Source organism: Panthera onca, chromosome B1 (genome assembly GCF_046562875.1).
Source record: "Panthera onca isolate mPanOnc1 chromosome B1, mPanOnc1 haplotype 2, whole genome shotgun sequence".
NCBI classification, from domain to species: Eukaryota; Metazoa; Chordata; class Mammalia; order Carnivora; family Felidae; genus Panthera; species Panthera onca.
In genome coordinates, this window is record NC_138342.1 from 76,045,022 (window position 1) to 76,069,619 (window position 24,598).

The window sequence follows — 24,598 nt, forward strand, 5'->3', positions numbered from 1 at the left end:
TAAAGTTGATTATAAACATCCTAATTCTATTTATTTATTTATTTACTTATTTATTATTTATTTATTTAGTGTGTGCACATTTAGTTTTATTGTAACAAAGCAATGTGTACACTTTTAATGTTTAAAACTGAGCCTCCTTCCTTTCCAGTGAAACTAAATTTAAAAATAAACAGGAACAAAATTACAAGAGAATGTCAATTCCCAATAAGATCCTACAGGTTCTGCTGATCCTCCCATCGAGTGGCAGGCTCAACTCATCATTAGGAGAGAATGTTATTTTAAAAGTGCCATCTTCAGCTGCAAGGATGTCCATTAAACATCACAATTAAACATGCCAAAGGAGAAGCCATGTTGTCAAAATGCCCACTTAACCCACCCAAACATCTCAAACCCACCCTTTGCTGACCTTCTATAAACCCATTTTTTTCGTTTTTTTTTTTTTTCAACAAGAGAAATCAGACAGATAGATACATGTTGGTAAATGTTAACTGTCCATATTCACATAGAGACACAGTGCAATTTCTGAGCCCAATATACAAAGAAGGGGAGGAAAAAGCTAGAATTCTATGCCCTACTACACAGGGGCCTAACACCCTCCAGCTTCCAGCAGAGGTAGGGGAGCAGAAGGTTTTTCTTTTTTCCCACAGAGCACGGTGGTGTTGATTCCATAAAGTTTTTGTTGAGACAGTAAGGGATTAAAATGAATTTGGAACAGAAAGGGGTAGAGATTCTTTTCCCACTGTATCCTGCTCAAGACATTTCTCCCCAAAATAAGTTGAGAACCATGGTATAAAGGGAGAGAAAAGAGACTTGAAAAACAGGGTGAATGAGCACAAGAGGAGGAGGGGAAAAAAAAAAGACTGCAAGTTGCTCCCAGGAACTGGAGAAAATTAAAAAGGAAGCTTGGAATCCATCAGTGTTCCATTAGTCATCTTCTCCTTCATCCTCTTCTCCTTCCTCCCCCTCATCATCATCTTCATCTTCAGCTTCATCCTCATCTCCTTCTTCATCAATATCTTCCAATCCTTCTTCTTCTTCATCATCATCATCTTCTTCTTCTCGTTCCCCTTCATCATCCATATAGGGAACCAGGTAGTACTGTAACGGATTTGGCCAAATATCACCTTTGATGACCTCTCCTAACTCATCTGCACCCACATCAGAATGGTCAGTAAACCAGGTGAAGAAGCTCTCTGGTTCCTCACGCTGTCTCTTCCTGTTGGCCTTATTCTATGTTTGACTTGAACGTTTGTCAGATCCTTTCCAGATTTCCATTTGATTTCAGTGGACTTTGAAGATAGATCATCACTCTCATTCCTACGATATTCTTTGGAGAGAACTTTATTTTCAAAGTGAGGGTTTTCATCAAAATAAAAATCTATTCTGTAACCTGATTTAACATCTTCAAATTCTGTCACTTCAACTCTTGTCAAATAATGCAGCGCCTCTTCATCCTCCTCCCAAGCAGTAAAAGCACTTGTGGATGGTTCACAAATGTTGTTACCCCAAAATTTGGGATTTGGGCGATCAATTCCGACCTCTTCTGAAAAAATGGTTGGCAGAGTTGGTTATATTTCTGTTTTACCTTCAAAATCTCCCCACTGGCTTGTTCATTAAGTCTGTCTATTTCATTTTGTACTTCATCAATATGTTCAACTGCTTCCTTCTGTTCTTTTTCTCCTGTTGTCAAGTGCTGAGAGGTGGACGTCTCTTCTGGCTTGGGGCAGCAGGCAGTCTCGGCTTCTTCGTTTGAGGTGGGAGCGAAGACTGGCGTTTGGGTACATGCCGTGAGGGAAGTCCACAAAACCCGGGCAGACGCCGTTCTGGAAGAAGCTCTGATTACTCTATTTTTATTTATTTTTAAAGCTTTTATTTTTTTAAGTTATCTCTGTACTCAGTGTGGTGCTCAAATTCACAACCCCAAGATCAAGAGGCACATGCTGTACCTACTGAGCCACCCAGGCATCCCTAAACATCCTAATTTTAAACCTATAGTTTTTTGCTAATAAATTATTTTTTTCTTTAGATGCCAAAGTGTTTTTTTAAAGATAGATGTATAGTTTTAATGGATACATCTAAATCAATTGGTGATATTTTCATTTTCAAGTAAATATGTTTTTTCCTGGTTTCAAGAACTCTTTTCTTATCAAAGCTGGTACAATCTCTGTTCCAGTATAATCAAGTCTTTAAAATACCAATCTGGGCTTTTCCTGAATTCTATGGCACATAAAAATAGAGGAAAAATCTAGAAATGTTTCTGGGGATATTTAAATACTCAAATGCCTTTATCTTTTTATTAAAAAGCACATAAATATTCAATAAGCAATCTCAAAAGAGTGGAATTAAAATATATCTAACGTTATAGGGCACTTGGGTGGCTCAGTCATTAAGTGTCGGACTTCAGCTCAGGTCATGATCTCACAGTTTATGAGTCTGAGCCCTGAGTAGGCCTCTGTGTTGACAGTGTAAAGCCTGGAGACTGCTTCAGATCCTTTTTTCTCTCTCTCTCTCAAAAATAAATAAACGTTAAAAAAACATTTTAATGTATCCAATGTTAGATTGTTCTAACAAGAATTGTTAGAATTCTTGTTAAGAAGGATCTTAGAATTTAAACAATTAACTCCAAATTCACTGATACTCTTTGTGTAACAAAATATGTCTTTATAAATTAATACTTAGGAGAGAGGAGTACACAATTTTGTTTTATTATGCATAAGCAATATTGAAAGTATGAATTATAATCTAACAGGAATTGATATCTCCAAAGTCTTTTTGTCAACCTACCATGAATAAATTTCATTAAGTGAGTATCATTGTGTGTTTGGTAGAGCATTGGGCCCTGAGATAATACTTAATGATTTATTTATAACTGAGATTTTCCTTAAGTTAAATTTTCATTAAGGAAGTGATATATTTTAATAAATTTAAATACAGTGTTTATTTACTAAGCACTGAAAGAAGAACAAAAAAATATGGATTTGTTTTGGTGAGATATTTACCTTAACAGAAATAACTTATATTTTCCAGATGGTAGAAAAATAAATCTGATGTATAAAATATTATTTATAAATCTATATATTCAAATATAAACAATGGTATCATAATTATTAAAATGATAAATATATAGGTCTTTAAAATATTTAATATTTAATTTGTTAAACATATAGATTTAAAATTGCAAACTAAATTGTATAGGAGTAAACAATCTTAAGTATTAAATCAGTCGTTTATTAACCACTGGTTGAAACTATAATTAGAAGCATTCTTATGTGTAATTTAGCTGTGTTTTGAGATAACACAGTACAACAACTAGATATCACTTTCATCAAAATATTTTTCAATTTTCTTTTAGGAGAGAAAAAATAAATTATTGCTAATAGAAAATTAATACTGAGATTGATAATAGGTGAATTATGTAGCAGAAAAAAACATTTCAAATGACTTAATAAAATTGTTTCTTATCTGAAGTAACTGGAAACCTAGGCAATCAACCAATAGAGCTATCGAACACCTGTTTCTTTAATCTGTGCTGTTCTATTTTCCCTGTTATCCCAAGGCTGGTAACACACATGGTAGAGAGATGACTACCTGTGAAAGTGTTTTTGTTTTGCTGTGTTGTTTTTTCTTTTTGTATCTAATGGGAATGATGAAGAGAAATAAGAGAAAACATGTTCTCTAAAATAAACTCTAAATTCTTCCTTTCAAGTTTATGAGACCAAGTTCAGTCACATGACCATTTCTGGACTAATACCAGCTGCTAGAGGCAGGACATAAATGGTTACTTTAGCGTTTCTTTTACTGCTGTTACTATGGCATACTTCTAAGTTTTTTACCGTCTCCCCTCCTTACAATGCATTTATTCCTTGAATCTATGTTTACATAGAATGTAACAGGGTTTTGCTTTCAAATCCAATCTGACAATCTCTACCTTTTAATAGCTGGTGTTAAAAATTGTACATTTAAGTGGTTATTGATACAGCTGGACTAAAATGCATCAATTTCCCATGTGTTTCCAGTTTGTTTCTTATGTTTTTTTTCTTCTATTTTTCCTCTTTCATTTTTTTTCTTCTTTTTTGTTTCCCATTTTATCAGTGCTGTTCACTCAAGCTATAATTGTTTTTTTTTCCCTTTTCGTGGTTTATAGTTTATAAAATCCATACTTATCACAATTGTTTTTTATATCACTTCATGTATACTACATGAACTTTCCAAGAATGTACTTAAATTTTTCTCCCCATGGTATTTATGCTATTATTTGTCATACATTTTGGGACATAGGTACACTATGTTCCTTCAAAGAATTTTAAAGTTTTAGCACTTACATTTAGGACATTTAACCATTTAAAGTTTTTTTGTTTTGTTTTGTTTTGTTTTTTTTGTTTTTTTTTATGTGGTAGGAGGTAGGTATTCAAATTCATTTTTGTTGATGTTGCTATCCAATCCTCCCAACACCATTTCCCTTATCAAATGACTTCCAACCCTTGTCAGTAATCAATTGACCATAATATATAAGCTTATTTCTGGACTCTCAATTCCATCCCATTGATCTATATGGTTATTTTTATTATTTATTGGAAAGTGTGGTTCTTCCAACTTTGTTCTTCTTTATCAAGATTATTTTAGGATTATTTCTCTGCATTTCCATCTGAACTTTAGAATCAGCATGTCAATTTCTGAGAAAGGGTAGTTTTAATTTTTTATAGAATTGAAGAAAGTCTGTAGACAGATTTGGGGGGTATTACCATCTTAACAATATTAAAACTCCCAATCCAAGAACATGGATGTTTTCCCCACTTATTTATTATTTATCTTTTTAACAATGCTTTGTAGATTTCAATATACACTTGCAATTATTTTTGCAAATTAATCTCTGGTATTTTGTTCCTTTAGATCTGTTATAAATGGGATTTTGTCAATTTAATTCTCAGATTTTTCATTACATCTCTAGAGAAATACAAATGATTTTTGGCTATTAATCTTGTATTCTTCAGCATTGCTGGGATCCTTTAATAGTTCTCGTAAAGCCTTTATTCCCTTTATACTTTTAAGATTTTGTTTTTGACTTTCAATATTTTCACCATGATGTCTATAGGTGTGAATCTGTTTAATTTAGTCTACTTGGAGTTAATTAAGCTTTTTGAATGTATAGATTAGTATTATTCATCCTATTTGGGAAGTTTTTAGCCATTATTTCTTCAAATATTTTTCTGCTCCATTTTCTCTCCCTTCTCATTATGAGTATTCCACTTATGCTAATAATGGTGTGTTTAATGGTGTCTTATAATTCTCTGAGGCTCTGTTCAGTTTTCCTTATTCTTTTTTTTCTGTTCTTTTGACTACATAATCTCTAATTACTTCCCTTCAATTTTGCTGATTTTTTCTTCCGCCACTTCAAATCTACCATTCAGCTCCTCTAGTATATGTTTCATTTCAGTAATTTTGTATTAACCTCTAGAATTTCCATTTGGCACCTTTTTTTAAATAATTCCCATCACTTTATTGATATCCTGTATTTGATTCTTTCAGCATAGCTTCTTTAGTTTCTAACACATGGTTAAGGTGGTTGTCTTGAAGTGGTTTTCCTTTACCTGATCTAGGTACACCTATCAATATTACATGCGATTCCATAACATCTCCAGCCTGCTTATATGGAAAGCCTGATTTGTGACATTAAAAATCATGTTAAATCCAGAAAATATCTCACAGCAATTTTCTTCAGTAGTTAAGATACTTCCTTTCAACATTTGCACAATGGTTGAAACTTTCTTTGAATCTGAAGTACAGGCTGATTTCTTCTTCTGCCCAATTCTGTGTCCTTCCCTTCCTTTGAAAGCATTAATCCTCAGAGCATCTTCTAATAAATATCTTGCAGACCAATCTCTGCTCAAACTCTGTTCCTGAGAAACACAACCTGCAAATATTTGTCTGCTGTATAAAATTTTCAAAAACATAAAGTTGTAGAGAAGAAAGTAAAAATAATCCATATAATTGCCCATTCAGTTATTAAGTATACATTACATGTACCTTTAATAATTTTTCTGAGGTGCTTTTATAGTTACCTATACCACAAAAATATGGTGGTACTATATATTTTGTTTTGCAACCTGCATTTTTATTTAACATATTGTGATTATCTCCTCGAACTTTAATTAATTTGAACTCCTACGAGCTGTTTCTGAAAATACTTCATTTACTTTATCAACATTAACACTGTGCATTACCAATAAAAATATTTACAATCTTGGCAAGAAAATAATATTTATTATTTTTATTACATTTTTAACATGCATGTTTTGATAGGTATACCCAAAAAGGAATACATCTTATTTCCAGAGTTTTCTTTATCATTTATAGTGTCACTATTTCTTTCCCTTGTATAAAACTCTAGTAATGACTGAGCTGCATAAAAAGTTCAACTCATTACCTCATTCAACGTCCTATAAATATAGCCCACGTGATTCAGTAGATTCCCCTACTGAGAACATGACTGTGACATTAAAAAGCATGTTGGATATTTGGAGAAAATACCTTGCTGCAATATTAATTGCATTGCATTTAACAAAATACAACATTCATTCTAATGAAAACTCTCCGATACATGGGCACATCCTCATCTCATAAAGGGAAGCTAGGGAAAAGCTACAGGGTTCTTTCTTTAATATCCTTCATTGTGAAAAAGTGAATAGTTTCCCTCCTAAATTCAGGAACAAAGAAGGAATAACTGCTGTCAACACTTTACTAACATTGTATTTATACTTCTGGGCAGTGCAGTAAATAAGAAAACATAAAGCACATCGATTTTGGAAACGAAGAAGTAAATTCTACTTGTTTGAAAATGGAATGATCATCTATGGAAAGAATTCTATGGAACATGTTAAAAACTATTAGAAATACTGTTACTAATTTTGCATACAATGTAATATACAGTAACAATTGCATTTCTGTGTACTAACAAAAAAGTCAAAAATGAAAAATAATACATTTTAAAAGGGCGTTAACATTTTGGAATAATTAAAGGTAAAAAATGACCAAAGTTGTAAAAAATATATACAGTAAAATCTATAAATCAAATCTAAAGAAATTGAAGACAGGGACCTAAATACATTGAGAGATAGGCAGCTTTAATGCAACAACATAGATAAAAGGTCAGTTCTGCCTAAATTGACTTATAGGTTTAGTGTAATCCCAGTCAGAATCCCAGTAGGCTTTGTAGATACTGACAAGCTGACTTATTACAAAGGTAGTCATCAAGAGAGTGAACACTGTGTTAAAAATGGACAAATAGAGCAGTGGAACACAACATTAAATCAACCAACAGACCTATACATTATTTTTGACAAAGCTCAAAGGCAATTCTTTGGAGAAAAGTAACAATTTCAGCAAATATATACAAACAAATTTTGATCCATACTTCTCCCTGTATAGAAGTCTTAACTCAAATTGGATCAGAGATCTATGTGTAAAACTAAAAACGTAAAATTTTGAGAAAAATACATGGGAGAAAAATCTCTTGAGTTGGACAATATTTTTTAGATACCAAAAGTATGATCCACGAAATAAATAAATAAATAAATAAATAATTAGATTTCATCAAAATTAAGCTGCAGGAGAAACACTAAGAAAATGAAAACAAGTTCAAGTCACACACTGGACAAGCTATAAGCCATTTAAATATGTACAAAAGATCTGAAGGCACACATAATGAAAGAAGATACATGGATTACAAACAAGCAAATAAAATATGTTCAACACCATTAGTCATTAGAAAAATACCATTTAAGGGGTTCCTGGGTGGCTCAGTCAGTTAAATGTCCAACTCTTGGTTTTAGTTCAGGTCAGGATCTCATGACTTCACGGGTTCATGGGTTTGAGCACCTGCTCTGACAGTGTGGAGCCTGCTTGTGATTCTCACTCTCCCTCTCTCTCTTCCCCTCCCCCCCTCACGCTGTCTTTCAAAATAAATAAATATACTTAAAATAAAATAAAAAATAAATAAATAAATAAAAATAAAAAATACCATTTAAAATGACAATGAAATACCACTACGTACCTAGTGGAATGATTCTATAATAGAACCACTCCACTGCTAGGAAGAATGTAAAATGGCACAATATTTTGCAAACAGTTTGGGAGTTTCCCAAACTTTATAGGTACTAATCATTTTACTTCAAGGCATTTTCCAAAATAAGTGAAAGCATATGTCCATAGAAATATTTTTTACATGAAACAGCTTTATTTTTAATAATTTCAAATTGCTAACAATAGCCAAAATATCCATGAACAGGTGAACAGACAAGCAAGTGATGGTATATTCGTACAATGGAATACTGCTCAGCAATAAAATGGAGTGGCCTATTAATATATTCAGCAGCATAAATGACTCTCCAAATAATTATGCTGAGTAAAAGTAGCCAGACAATAAGGAGTAGGTATTTTGTTCCATTTATATAAAATGTTATATATTTTATTCAAACTAATATTCAGTATTCAAATATTCAATAATATTCAAACTAATCAATATTAAGAGAAAGCAGGTCAATGGTTGTCTGGTGAAGGGTATGGGTTATAGAAGGATGAGAGGAAGAGATTAGAAAAGAGGACTTTTGGATGTAATAGTTATGTTCATGATCTTAATCGTGGTGATGGCTTCAAGGCACATATGTATATAAGAACTAATCAAATTGTGTAATTTAAACATTTACAGTGATTTTATAGCAATTATACTTCAAATTTTGCTTTAACTTTGCATAATACAATCCATGAATTAAATGTTACCTATATTACTTATATACTATAGTTATTTAAAATATATAGGTTTTATATTACTATAGAATAAAGAAATTAATCTGTACAAATACAGAATTAACCATTAATTATCTCTCTTTAATAGCATAATGAACCAGTAGGAAAAAATTAAGACAATAGTGATAGACAGGAGTTAAAGCACTTGAAATAGCATGTCATTTGCAGAGAAACATGCATATCAAGCACTAATGTATATTACTGTGTGCTGATACATGAATGGATAATTAGTGTATTTTAACTACATATGGTGTTGGAGGTCACCAATGGCCTTTATTAAAAATCAATATTTCATGCACCTGCATGATATTCTGAGTATATATTAATAAGCCTAGAAAAGTGCCTGGCACAATGTAGACACTCAGTAAATATTTGTTGCAGAAGTACTGCTTGAAGCCTTTAAAAATCACCTTGAAATGTATTAATTCTTAAAATGTAATACTTTAATGCCAATTAGAAGTAACATTTTTACATAGGTGAACTATTTAAAAGATGCATCTTGGGTTACCTATAATAGATTATTTCTTCCTTTTCTAAAAACATAAGATTTCTCATTCTCCCAACCAGAGCTTGTCTCATTAATTTTCCCTTGAGTCTGAGTAGTGTTTAGTGATGCTATCTTGACTGCCTCCCTGGGTACCCTATTAGACTGCTTCATTGACCTCATGAATAAGAATTTCTTCATCTTATCTAGTTTAAGTATTCTCTCTTCATGTTTCGGACCATTACTTCTTGTCTTACCATCTTTAACTATCTTGAGTAATTCATCCCCTCGGGAATTTTAGCTACCCATAAATATAATAAAAAGAAAAAGCCATATCTCATTGGATGACAGTTTGTGAAAATTGAGACAACTCTATTCTAGTGATAGCAGTACTCTAGGGCATGCAGAGAGCACTGGTGAAGGAAAAAAATATCCCTGGTGTGCTGACTTGAGGCAAGGTCACTAAATTTTATATGCATAGATCCCTGAAGCTACTCTTCATTTACCAAACAGATAATTTTTAATTTTTAATTAAACAATTTTTAATTATGGCTTTTATGATATCTATTTTCCCTTTGAACTATGCCCATATGTAGTGCTGCTTCCCTCTAAATGATGATTAAAAAAAGAAGAGAGGTTGAGGGATGTCAGAGTGAATTTTATTGTAAGTAACTAAATATTATCATTTTGTGGCAACTTCTTTATAGATCTTATTTTGATTTTTCAAAGGATTCTTTTTGTTTTGTTTTGTTTTGTTTTTTGTCAATCTTAGTAAATTCAAGTCCATATGATTTAAAATAATGACCCACTGGAAAATATTTTGGTTTGGGAAGTAGAATTTAAGAAACAAAATAAAGGAGCAAAGGGGAAAAAAAAGAGAGAGAGAGAGAGAGAGAGAGAGAGACAGAGGCAAATCAAGAAATGGATCTCAACTATTGAGAACAAACTAATGTTTACCACAGGGGAAGTAGGTCAGAGGATGGGTTAAATCGGTGATGGGGACTAAGGAGTGCACTTGTAATGAGCACCGGGTGTTGTATGGAAGGGTTGAATCACTATCTTGTACACCTGAAGCTAATATTATACTGCTTGCTAACTAGCCTGAATTTAGATAAAAACCTTTTTCAAAAAGTTTCAGTGGACTGTAAACTCTTTTGAAAATTTCCCAAATATGAAAGCTTAAAAATATACTATGTGTGCTGAAACCAACATACATATATTTCCTAGCATACATTATTTGTCCCTGGCAGAGTAGACTTTATCTAAACTATCTTGCTCATCAAGTTTCACTTCAAGTTTCTTTCCACATGGTATAAAGCAATCCAAACTATAGTGTCAGAAATTCTACACAATTTTGATCTGTTCCCTGCCTTTTAAGACCCACTTTCAAATCTCCCAGCACAGGTCCTCATTCTATAAACACTTTTCTCTAATTTCTTGTTATATATTTATTTAATTAGTTTTTATAAATCATGACATTTAAAATATATTTGTGGGAGAGAGAGAAAGCACAGTGGTAAAAGGGTGAAGAGAGAGGGAGACAGGATCCCAAGTGGGCTCCATGCTAACAGCAGACAGCCAATGCAGGGCTGGAACTCACCAAATGCGAGATCATGACTTGAGCCAAAGTTGTATGCTAAGCCGACTGAGCCACCCAGATGCCCCTCTGATCTCTTCTTTCTGAGACTCTTTTAAGATCATCGAAACAATATTTGTCATTAATACAGTAAGTCCACTACACTTAGTTTTGCTTGATTACCAGGTTTTTCTTTTTTTATTATTTAAAAAAATTTTTAACATTTATTTATTTTTTTGAGAGAGAGACAGAATGTGAGCAGGAGATGGGCAGAGAGAGAGCGGGGAGACACAGAATCTGAAGCAGGCTCCAGGCTCTGAGCTTTCAGCACAGAGCCTGACACGGGGCTCAAACCCATGGACCACAAATTCATGACCTGAGCCAAAGTCAGTGGCTTAACCAACTGAGCCACCCAGGTGCCCCCTTTACCAGGTTTTTCTCACGGCCATGTAAAGTGTTGACAGGTGACATTTACATACCACACAGTCATCTAATAATCACTCTGATTTTTAGATATTGAAACAATGTAAAATACTTTATGACAGTTTGAACAGAAGATTACACACTTTCACTGGTAATAGTTTTTTGATGTTCATGATACAATTTTGTGTCCTGTTGTAGGTTGAGTTATGTCCCCACCAAAGATATGTCTAAATCCTAATCATTGGTACCTGTGAATGTGACCTCACTTATAAATAGGAACTTTGTAGATATAATCAAGTTAAGATAAAATTACACTGCAACAGAATGGGCTCTCATCTAATAACTGGTATCCACATGAGAAGATATTCTGCCTCAAGACTGACATATGAACTCCTACATGAGTTTCTGGTCTGTCAACATACCCTAAAGATCTAGCACTTACCAATTGCTACAATCACAAAGGCCTGTCGCTTAAAGTCTCTTCATGGATGGATGGACAAATGAATGGATGGATGGATGGATGGATGGATGGATGGAGATAAATGATACAGAACTATATATAGACATAAATAAATATATAGCTATAGACACAGGGACAAATATAGATAGATATATAGATACAGATATATTGATACAGATATAATCTCCTATTTGTTCTGTTTCTCTGGAGAACCTTAATACATATTTTGTCACTGGGAAGTGGAATACTACTCGAACAAATACTTCAAAATGTGTAATTGGATTTGGAATTGGGTAATTGGTAGAAGCTGGTAGAGTTTTGAGGCACATTACAGAAAAAGTATAGCTTGCCTTAAAAGGATTGCTGGTAAAAATATGGACATTAAAATAGATTCTGGTGAAGAATCAGAAAGTGAGGAGAGCTATAGAGAAGCTTTTATCTTAAAGAATATATATGTATGTATGTGTGTATATTTATATTATATATAAAATAAAGAACAGAATGGTGCTAGAAATATTAAAGATGTTTCTTGTGAGTCTCAGATGAAAACAAAGGACAGGTAATGGGCACTGAAGGAATAGGGATCCTTTTGATAAATTTGCAGAAGCTGGCAGAATTGTGCTCTACTGTTCAATAAAATTGAACATTTACCTTAGGAGATTTCCAAGTAAAGTGTGAAAAGTGCCACCTGGTTTGTCTTTGAGGCTCCTTAGGGCTTCCAGAAGGAAATAGCAACCCCAACAATGTCATGATTTTGAATTTATAGCATCCAAAATTGAAAGAGTAAATTACCATTCCCCTTTTGTGGTAATTTGTTACAACAGCCCTAGGAAGTTAATACATGGTCCATATAGTAAGTTTTAGAGATAGTCTCCTTGTAAATCATGAATCTTAAAGGAAGAGTTAGAAGGGAGAGATGACATGGAGTAGAGCATGGGTATAGTCCATTGAAAGAAAAAAAATGATAAATTAGACTTTATTAAAATGAACAACTTCTGCTCTGTAAAAGTACACTGTTAAAAATATCGACAAGTCACATACTTGGAGAAAAATACTGTACTTGCTAAACACATATCTGATAAAGAACTTGTGTCCAAAATATACAGAGGACTTTTAAACTCAATAGTAAGAAAATAAATACATCAATTAATAAATAAGCAAGAGATCCTGACACCTAACTGAAGAATATATGCAGGTGGCAAATAAATATCTGAAACACCTCAACATATGTTATTTGACAATTACAAATCAAACAATGAGGTATCAATATACACGTTAGAATGGCTAAAAGTTTTTTTTTTAAATGTACAAACTCTACTAAATGTTGGTGGGGATGTAAAGCAACAGGGAACTTTCTTTTTTTTTTTAATTTTTTTTAACGTTTATTTATTTTTGAGACAGAGAGAGACAGAGCATGAACAGGGGAGGGTCAGAGAGAGAGAGGGAGACACAGAATCTGAAACAGGCTCCGGGCTCTGAGCTGTCAGCACAGAGCCCGACGCGGGACTCGAACTCACGGACCGTGAGATCATGACCTGAGCCGAAGTCGGCCGCCTAGCCGACTGAGCCACCCAGGCGCCCCGGGAACTTTCATTAATAACTGTTGAGAATGCTAAATTGTTTAGCCATGTTAAAGGGCAGTTCAGTAGTTTCTTACAAAGCTACGCATAGCTTTTTCAGCAATTGTGCTCAAGGTATTTCCCTAAATTAATGACAATGCACACACACACACACACACACACACACACACACCCCAGACATTATTTCATAGTTGCCCCAAACTGAAAGCGGCCAAGTTTTCCTTCCATTGATTAATGGGAGACAAAAATTTGGGTACATCTCAACAATAGAATACTTCTCAGCACTAAAAAATAAAAGTGAGTCTCAAGCCACAAAACACATGGAGAAAAGTTACATGCAAACATTAAATGAAAGAAGTCAGTCTGAAAAGACTATTTCTAAATGATTCAAACTACATTAGAAAAGGCAAATGCTATGTAGAAAGTATAAAAACCCAGTATTTTCCAGGGATATCAGGGGACAGGAGATGGGGTAAATAGATGGAGTACTGGAGGTTTTAGAGCAGTGAAAATACTGTTTGATACTGTAATATGAATACATAACATTACACATATGTTAGAGCTCAGAACTTTATAATGCAAAGAATGAACCTTAACAAAAATTATGAATTTTAGTTAACACTAATGAATCAATACTGGTCCATTAATTATAATGAATAATGCCACATGTTAATAGTAGGGGAAATTGCAGGAGAGAAGGGAGAGCCTATGGGAACTATACACTCAATTTTTCTATAAATCTAAAATTCATCTAAAATATTGATTACTTTAGGGTTGGAGCTTGGGAAGATGGTGGAGTAGGAGGACCCCGAGCTCACTTATATGTCATGCATATCTAAGTCAATAAACTGGAGAATGATTCAAAGAGTGATAGAACAAACTCTACCACTAAATATAGAGTAGAAGTGTCAGGTTCTGGTGAACAGGGGACACCGCACTGTAGTGCACTCCAGGACCTCTTCGTCATAAAGCCACTACATTCAAGAGTAAAAAAACACAGCTGTCACAGAAACAGACACAGAGAGGCAGAGAAAATGAGGAGTCAGACAAATCTGTCCCAAATGAAAGAACAGGATAGGACCAGAGACAGAGATCTAAGCAAAATGTTATAAGTAACATGCCTGGTTGAGAATTTAAAGCAATGATCCTAAGGATACTCATTGCACTTGAGAAAAGAGTAGAAGACATGAATGAGACACAACACAGATATAAGGAATAACAGCAGAGATAAAGGGTTCAGTAAATGAAACATGCTTGATAAAATGAACAGCAGGGTGGAAGAAGTACAGGGATACATTAGTGACATAGAAGACAGAGTAATGGAGAGTAGTCAAGCTGAACAAGACAGAGAGAGAGAGAGAGAAAAGAGTTATACAAAATGAAAATAGACCTAGGGAACTCAGTGACTCCATCAAACATAATAACATTTCTATTACAGGAATCCCAGAAGAAGGAGAGAGAGAAAAGAGGGCAGAAAATTTATCTGAAGAAATAACAGCTGAAAACTTCCCTAATGTGGGGAAAGACACAGATTTCAAATACAGGAGGCATAGAGAACTCCCATCAAAATCAACAAAAGCAGATCCACACCAGGATATATTATAATACTGGAAAAATATAGTGATAAAAAAGTCTTAAAAGCAGAAAGACAAAAGTCAGTAACTTACAAGGGAAAATCTATAAGGCTAGCAGATTTTTCAACAAACACTTTGCAAGCCAGAAGGGGGTGGCATGATATACTCTAAGTGCTGAATGGGAAAATTCTGCAACCAAGAATACTCTATACACCAAGGCTATCATTCAGAATAAGAAAGATAAAGAGTTTCCAGACAAACAAAAACTAGGAGTTCATGACCACTGAATCAGCCTAGTATGATATACTAAAGAGGACTCTTTGAGTGGAAAGCAGAGACCAAAGGTGACAGTTTAGAAGTAGGAAAAACAAAAGTAGTCAAATGAGTATTCCTGTAAAAAAATCAGCTAAGGAAATTACAAAAAAAAAAAAGATATAAAATATGATAACATATACCTAAAACATGGGGAGAAGAGGAGAAAACAATGGGTTCACACTTAAAAGACAATCAATATATATAGACTCCTATTTGCAGAAGAGGTTATATACCAACATGATGGTAACCATATATCAGAAACCACTGTAAATAGGCAAAGAATAAAAACAAATAAATCCAAATATATCATTAAAAAAGCAAAAAAACATAAAAGGGAGAAAGAGAAGAATGATATCAGAGGAAATCTTCAGTAACAACCACAAAACAAGTAATACAATGGCAATAAAAACCTATCTATTAATAATTACTTTGAATGTAAATGGACTAAATGCTCTGATCAATAGACATAGGTGACAGAATAGATTCAAAAAAATCTATATGCTGCCTATAAGATCCTCTTTTTAGACCTACAAACACCTGCAGATTGAAAATGAGAGGATGGAGAAACATCTTTCAGGTAAATGGACGTAAAAGAAAACCAGAGGAGCAATACTTATATTGGAAAAATACACTTTAAAACAAAAACTGTAACAAGAGACAAAGAAAGACACTATATAGTAATAAGGAGATAATCCAACAGGAAGATATAATAATTGTAAATATTTATTGCCACAAGAACAGACACTCAGATAAATGGAACAGAGTAGAGAACCCAGAAATGGACCCACAAATGTATGGCCAACTAATCTTTGACAAAGCAGGAAAGAATATCCAATGGAATAAAGACAGTCTCTTTGGCAAGTGGTGCTGGGAAAACTGGACAGTGACATGCAGAAAAATGAACCTGGACCACTTTCTAACACCATACACAAAAATAAACTCAAAATGGATGAAAGACCTCAATATAAGACACAAAGCCATCAAAATCCTCAAGGAGAAAGCAGGCAAAAACCTCTTTGATCTTGCCCGCAGCAACTTCTTACTCAACATGTTTCCAGAGACAAGGGAAACCAAAGCAAAAATGTACTTGGAACTTATCAAAATAAAAAGCTTCTGCACAGCAAAGGAAACAATCAGCAAAACTAAAAGACAACCGACAGAATGGGAGAAGATATTTGCAAATGACATATTAGATAAAGGCTTAGTATCTAAAATCTATAAAGAACTTATCAAACTCAACATCCAAAAAACAAATAATCCAGTGAAGAAATGGGCAAAAGACATGAATAGACACTTCTCCAAGGAAGATATTCAGATGGCCAGCTGACACATGAAAAAATGCCAACATCACTCATCATCAGGGAAATACAAATCAAAACTACAATGAGATATCACCTTACACCTGTCAGAATGGCTAACATTAACAACTCAGGAAACAACAGATGTTGGCTAAGATGTGGAGAAAGAGGATCTCGTTTGCATTGTTTGTGGCAATGCAAGCTGGTGCAGCCACTCTGGAAAACAGTGTGGAGGTTCTTCAAAAAAGTAAAAATAGAACCACCCTATGACCCAGAAGTTGCACTACTAGGCATTTACCCATGGGATACAGGTGTGCTGTTTCGAAGGGACACATGCACCCCCATGCTTATAGCAGAACTATCAACAATAGCCAAAGTATGGAAAGAGCCCAAATGTCCATCGATGGATGAATGGATAAAGAAGATGTGGTATACATATATACAATGGAGTATTACTCGGCAATCAAAAAGAATGAAATCTTGCCATTTGCAACTACGTGCATGGAACTGGAGGGTATTATGCTAAGTGAAATTAGTTAGAGAAAGACAAAAATCACATGACTTCACTCATATGAGTACTTTAAGAGACAAAACAGATGAACATAAGGGAAGGGAAACAAAAATAATATAAAAACAGGGAGGGGGACAAAACAGAAGAGACTCATAAATATGGAGAACAAACTGAGGGTTACAGGAGGGGTTATGGGAGGGGGGGTGGGCTAAATTGGTAAGGAGCATTAAGGAATCTACTCCTGAAATCATTGTTTCACTATATGCTAACTCATTTGCATGTAAATTTTTAAAAATGAAAAATAAAATTAAAATAATAATAATAATAATTGTAATATTTATGCACCCAACATAGAAGCACTCAAACTGATAAAATTGTTCATAACAAACATAAATGAACTAACTGAAAGTAATACAATAATAGTAGGGGACTTAACACCCACTCACATCAATGGATACATTATCTAAACAGAAAATAAACAAGGAAACAATGGCTTTGAATGACACACTGGAACAGATTGATTTAACAGGTATATGCAGAATATTCCACCCTAAAAGAGCAGAATGCACATTTATTTCAAGTGCACATGGAACATTCTCCAGAATAGATCATGTATTAGGCCACAAAATAGGTCTCAACAAATTCAAGATGGTCAAAATCATACCATGTGTATTTTTTACCACAATGCTAAGAAACTAGAAGTCATCAACAACAACAGCAACAACAACAACAACAAATCTTGAAACTAGAAGTCACACACACACACACACACACACACACACACACACACACCTTGAAATACCACACATACATAGGGGCTAAATAACATGTTAACAAACAGTGGATCAGTCATCCAGGAAATAAAAGAAGAAACAAAAGCATACATGGAAACAAATGAAAACACAATGGTCAAAACCTCTGGGATGCAGCAAAAGTGGTTCTAAGAGGTAGGTTTATATCAACACAAGTCTACCTCAAAAAACAAGAAAAATCTCAAATAAACCACCTAACCTTACACCTACAGGAGCTAGAATAAGAACAACAAACAAAACCTTAAAAACTAGTATAAAGAAGGAAATAATAAAGATTAGAGCAAAAATAAGATATAGAAAATTTTAAAAAAGAATAAAACAGATCAATGAAACCAGGAACGGCTTCTCTGACAAATATCAATTAAACTGATAAGCCTCAAGAAAAAAAGAGAAAGGACTCAAATAAAATCACAGTGAGAGAGCAGAAATAACAACCAACCTCACAGAAATACAAATAATCATAAAAGAATATTATGAAAAACTGTATGCCAATAAATTTTACTACTTGGAAGAAATGGATAAATTCCTAGAAACATATAAATTAACAAAACTGAAACAGGAAGAAATAGAAAATTTGAACACACTGATAGCCAGCACAGAAATTAAATCAGTAATCAAAAAGTCCAGGAGCAGATGGTTTGACAGGGAAACTCTACCAAAGATGTAAAGAAGAGTTAGTACCTATTCTTCTCAAACTGTTACAAAAATAGAAATGTAAGGAAAACTTCAAAATTCATTCTGAGGCCAGCATTACCTTGATACCAAAACCATATAAGGAGAGAACAAAAGGCCAAGATCCCTGAAGGATATGGATGCAAAAATTCTCAACAAACTACTAGCAAACCAAATCCAACAATACATTTAAAAAATCATTCACCATGATCAAGTGGGTTTTATTCCTATGTAGCAAGGAAGGTCAACATTCACAAATCAATCAACATGATACATCATACTAATAAGAAAGAATAAGAACCATGTGATCATTTCAACAGACACAGAAAAAGTATTTGAAAAACTACAACATCCATTCATGATGCAAATGCAAAGCAAAGTAGTTTTAGAGGGAATATACCTGAACATAATAAAGGCAGTATATGAAAAGTAAATAAATAAAACACAGCTAACATCATTCATAATGGGGAAAAACAGAGTATTTCCCCTAAGGTCAGGAATAAGACAAGGATGTCCACTCTGACCCCTTTTTTTCAACATGGCCCTTGAAGTCCTAGCCACAGCATGACGGCAAAAAGAAATAGAAGGAATCCAAATCAATAAGTAAGAAGTATAACTTTCACTATTTGCAGGTGACATGGCACTATATATAGAAAACCTGCAAGACTCCACCAAAACAGCCAGAACTGATAACTTCAGTAAAGTCACAGGATACAAAATCAATCTACAGAAATCTACTGCATTTCTATACACCAATAATAAATAAGTAGAAAAAAATAAACAATCCCCTGCACAACTGCACACAAAAGAGTAAGATACCTAGGAATAAACCCAACCAAAGAGATGAAAGAACTATACTCTGGAAACCATAAAGCACTAATGAAAGAAATTGAAGACTACACAAAGAAATGGAAAGACATTCCATGCTCATGGGTTGGAAGAAGAAATATTGTTAAAATGTCTATATTACCCAAAGCAATCTATACTTTTATTGCAGTCCCTATCAAAGTATCACCAGAATTTTTTACAGAACTAGAACAAATAATCCTAAAAATTGTATGGAACCACAAGAGACCCCAAGTACCCAAATCAATTTTGAAAAATGAAAGTTGGAGACAGTTACATTACAAAGCTATAGTAATCAAAAAAGTATAATACTGAAAAAAAAAATAGACATAGGTCAGTGAAATAGGATGGAAAACCCAGAAATAAGCCCACAACTATATGGTCAATTAATCTTCAACAAAGCAGGAAAAAAGATCCAATGGGAGAGAGACAGTTTTTCTGACAAATGATGTTGGGAAAACTAGACAACAACATGCAAAAAATGAAACTGGACCACATTTACACCATACACAAAAATAAAGTAAGAATGGATGAAAGACCTAAATGTGAGACCTGTACCATAAAAATTCTAGAAGAGAGAACAGGCAATAGTGTCTCTGATATCAGCTGTAGCAACTTGTTTCTAGATATGTCTCCTGAGACAAGGGAAATGGAAGCAAAAATTAGCTATTGGGATTCCATCAAAATAAAATCTGTAGAGTGAAGGAAACAAGCCACAAAACTAAAAGGCAACCTACAGAATGGTAGAAGATATTTGCAAATGACATGTCTAATAAAGGGTTAGTGTCCAACATATATAAAGAACTTATCAAACTCAACACCCTAAAACAATCCAATTAAAAAATGGGCAGAGGACAGAAAAAGACATTTTTCCAAAGACATGCAGATGGCCAACAGACACATGAAAATGTAGTCACTATCACTTATCATCAGGGAAATACAAATGAAAACTACAATGAGATATCACCTCACACCTATCAGAATGGTTAAAATAAAAAACACAAGAAACAACACGTCTTGGCAAGGATGTGGAGAAAAAGGAATCCTCTTGTACTGTTTGTGGGAATAGTAGCCACTATGATGTAGTGGCAGATGTAGCCACTCTGGAAAACATGGAGGTTCCTCAAAAAAAAGTTGTAAATGTAAGTACCTTATGACCCAGCAATCCTACTACTGGGTATTTACCCAATGAATACAAAAACACTAATCAAAGAGATACACGGACTGCTATGTTTTATAGCAGCATTATTTACAATAGCCAAGATATGGAGCAGCCCAAGTGTCCATCAACTGATGAATGGATAAAGATGTGTGTGTGTGTGTGTGTGTGTGTGTGTGTGTGTGTGTGTGTGTATATATATATATATATATATATATATATATATACCTACAAAGGAATATTATTCAGCCATAAAAAAGAATGAAATCCTGTCATTTACAATGACATGGATGGAGCTAGAGAGTATTATGCTAAGCAAAATAAGTCAGTCTGAGAAAGACAAATGGCATACAGTTTCACTCATATATGGAATTTAAGAAACAAAACAAATTAACAAATGGAAAAATAAGAAAGAGAGAGACAAATCAAGAAATAGATTCTTAATTATAGAGAACAATCTGATAGTCACCAGAGAGGAGGGGAATAAGGGGAGGGGCTAAATAGGTAATGGCAATTAAACAGTACATTTGTCCTGACGAGAACAGGGTGATATATCGAAGTACTGAATCACTATGTTGTACAACTGAAAGTAATATAATACTTTATGATATCTAACTGGAATTAAAATAAAAGTAAACTAAACTAAAATGTAAAATATTTATTAATTTTAAAAAATCTCTAAATGCTTACATAGAATGACAGAATTATAGTGACTCAGTTTCTATCCCTTGTTTTTATAATCACTTTATTTTGAATTTCCCACTTACACACACACACACACACACACACACACACACACACACACACATACACACACACACACAAATCTAGGTCTGGGAATAGGGGTCAGGGAGGATTACATAACTGATTCCTCAGAGTAATTCTTTACGTAGAATACAATGTTTACCAAAAGATAAGTAATACAGCTGTATTTGTTTGAAATATACATGCACAAACCAATATATATATAATAGACATGTATATATATAATATTTATATATGTATAAAAGATATATATATATATATATGCATACATAAAACTCAGAGATAAGTACAGCATTTGTTTTAATTAGACCTTAGAACACAAATGATTTTGGCTTTTTTGTGAATGAGTATTTTATTACTGAAAATGTTTAGAATGGCTGGTGGTAATAAAAAGCAGACATACTTTTAATTGGGTTTTTATTGTTTTCAAATTCTCTACAGACAATACTACAACCCCTTCCCTTTGTTTTCCACTACTTTAGTTGAATCTCTCTAATAGCTGCAAATTGTTCTTAGACTGACCAAAAAAGTAAATAAACAAATGAAGGAAAACATCAATTTCATCACTTTTAAATAATCTCTTAAGAAAGTCAAAGGAATTTCAACTAAGATTTTCCTCTTTCACGTAGCTTTCCACTTTTAGGAACTGATTGGCTAGGAGCTAGAACTAATTGATAGATTTAGCAGTGTAAATTTCATTGCTAGAGGCAGCTCTTGGGGAATATGCGACTGTGTAAATAGAGTACTTGATTAAGTTGTAGAGCCCCAGGGAGCAGCCTGGACTCTGGTTATGTAAATATAACAGATGGCTAAGCAAATGCTCTGCTGTACTAAGACTAGGTTTATTGTAGTAATCTATGTTTATATAGAAGATTTAAGAGGCAGGCTATGCAACTTTTTGAGACCAAACCAGTATCGTTCTGTCATGAAAATTATTTTAGAATGGGTTGTAATTTTTTCAAGTTAACATCCTCTAGATAAAATTACACTGTTTAACTGTTCCCAATCATTTTGTTATGCTTTTTGTGTTTTAAAAAGTGTTATTTCGTGAAGAATAGTGTAAAATAATGGCTCAGGCCCAATTTGTTGAGAGTTATGCCACTTAATCAATTACAGAATTGATAAACAATTTCCATTGATAAAGAAGTTTGTGAATGAATACTCTTTGAAACTCAGCCACTATTTGTCAACCAGAGCACTGTGCACTGGTTACCAGTCCCAGGGAAGATTACAAACCCTTCTGTCCACTGCACAGGTATCGGAGTGGCCAAGGAAAACACAATGCAGTCAAGAACTGGATGGAACAAAGTTTCACTCACATAAGAAAGAAAAAGAGTAAGATCATTTCCAAGGGTGTGAGTCAATCTCTCATGATTAGCCCCCATATGGAGTCTGGAATCTAAGGGTGTGTCTGTGGGCCAGTGATTTACATGCAGAATAAAGGAATATTTTATGAGCTTGCAACAGGGAAAGATCTTTGCACACAAGGTAAGAAGCCTGGCAATGACTGTAAGAGCTCTTTATCTCTTGGTAAGGAAGTGACTCAGGCCCAAGACATATTCATACACAGTCAAATGGGGGTCAAAAGACTGCACAACTGCTTTTCTCAATGCTATGTGTGCTCTTATTTAACCTTACCCTCAATGTTCAAGTTAGGTGCAGATATTTCCCACTTGAACTGAGGAAAGCGAAGATAGGAAAAAATGATTTTAAAAAATCATTGGGAGAATTCTGTACACTAAATAGACAACAGAAGAATAAGGACGTACTGGAGGAGCCATGATAAAGACTAGAGATTGGTGTACACGTAAATGCTCCCATTTAAAAGACTTCAAAGTTCAGGGACTCCTGGATGTTTCAGTTGGTTGAGCATCTGACTCTTGATTTCAGCTCAGGTCATGATCCCAGTGTTGTGAGATCAAGCCCCATGTCAGGTGCCACACTCAGCACGGAGCCTGCTTGGGATTTTCTCTCCCTTTCAGTCCCTCTCATGCCTTTTCTCTATCTAAAATAAAAATACATACATACACACATACATAAATAAAAGATTTTAAAATTCAGAAAGTGATCCCTCTCTTTTTCTATCTTTCACTGGACTGAGAAAAGAAAAACAACTAGGAATGAAATGTCATATAAATGTGTTTTTGGTATGACTTACTTGTCATCGTGAATTCAGAATTAGAGGATCACACAGGAAAAATACCTTGCAAGAGGTTTGGAAACAACCTGAATTATATGTAGATGAAGAGAGTATAAATAAGTACCATCCAATAGGGGTGCCTGGGTTGCTCAGTCAGTTGAGTGACTTCGGCTCAGGTCATGATCTGGCAGTCCAGGAGTTAGAGCCCCACGTTGGGCCCTGTGCTGACAGACTGGAGCCTGGAGCCTGCTTCTGATTCTGTGTCTCCCTCTCTCTCTCTCTGGCCCTCCCCCACTCATGCTCTGTCTCTCTCGCTCTCAAAAATGAGTAAAATGTTAAAAAAAAATTAAGTACCATCCAATAAACAGAATGGAATTCTTAAAACATACCCTAAAACTCAGGCTTTTATTTACTACAGCTTGTAGATGTCAATCACTGCTTAAGCTGGTAATCTTTATTAGAAGCAGTACTATCCTGGAAAACGAATTATGTGTCTTAATGTCATTCATTCTAACATATATATTAAGCACTTACTATAGATAGTCAATGGTTCCAGGCCACTTGAATCTTAGAGTCTAATGTAGTATCCTGCTAGTATACCTTATGAGGAGGTATATCAAGTGCCCCTTTTAAAAACAGAGGTTGTTGGGGCGCCTGGGTGGCTCAGTCGGTTGAGTGTCCGACTTCGGCTCAGGTCATGATCTCACGGTCCGTGAGTTCGAGCCCCGCGTCGGGCTCTGTGCTGACGGCTCAGAGCCTGGAGCCTGTTTCAGATTCTGTGTCTCCCTCTCTCTCTGACCCTCCCCCGTTCATGCTCTGTCTCTCTCTGTCTCCAAAATAAACAAACATTAAAAAAAAATTTAAAAATAAAAAAAAAAAAACAAAAAAAAACAGAGGTTGTTAAATTGTCTCCTGGAATTTCAATTCATTGTGTTAGAAAAATCTCAGGAAACCACATTTTTATTCAGCACTTCATGTTACTATTACCAGATGTGTGGAAACCCCGTCTAAGTAACTTACAGATAAAACCAAAAGCATCATTACTTTAACCAGAGGAATCACATTGTGATTATCTGAAAGAAAGCAAGTTAAAAGCAGTATTTTTTAATGTTCTCCTATTGTATTGTCTATAGACAATTACACTGTTTGTTTTTAAATAATCAATTCATTTTAAGATCTTG

The 24,598-nt window shown here is 34.2% G+C and overlaps 1 pseudogene; it reads right to left on the bottom strand.

The window, feature by feature from the left end:
- Positions 1–924: 924 nt before the first annotated feature.
- Positions 925–23,442, bottom strand: LOC132693046 (protein SET-like; annotated as a pseudogene).
- Between the last annotated feature and the right edge of the window lie 1,156 nt (positions 23,443–24,598).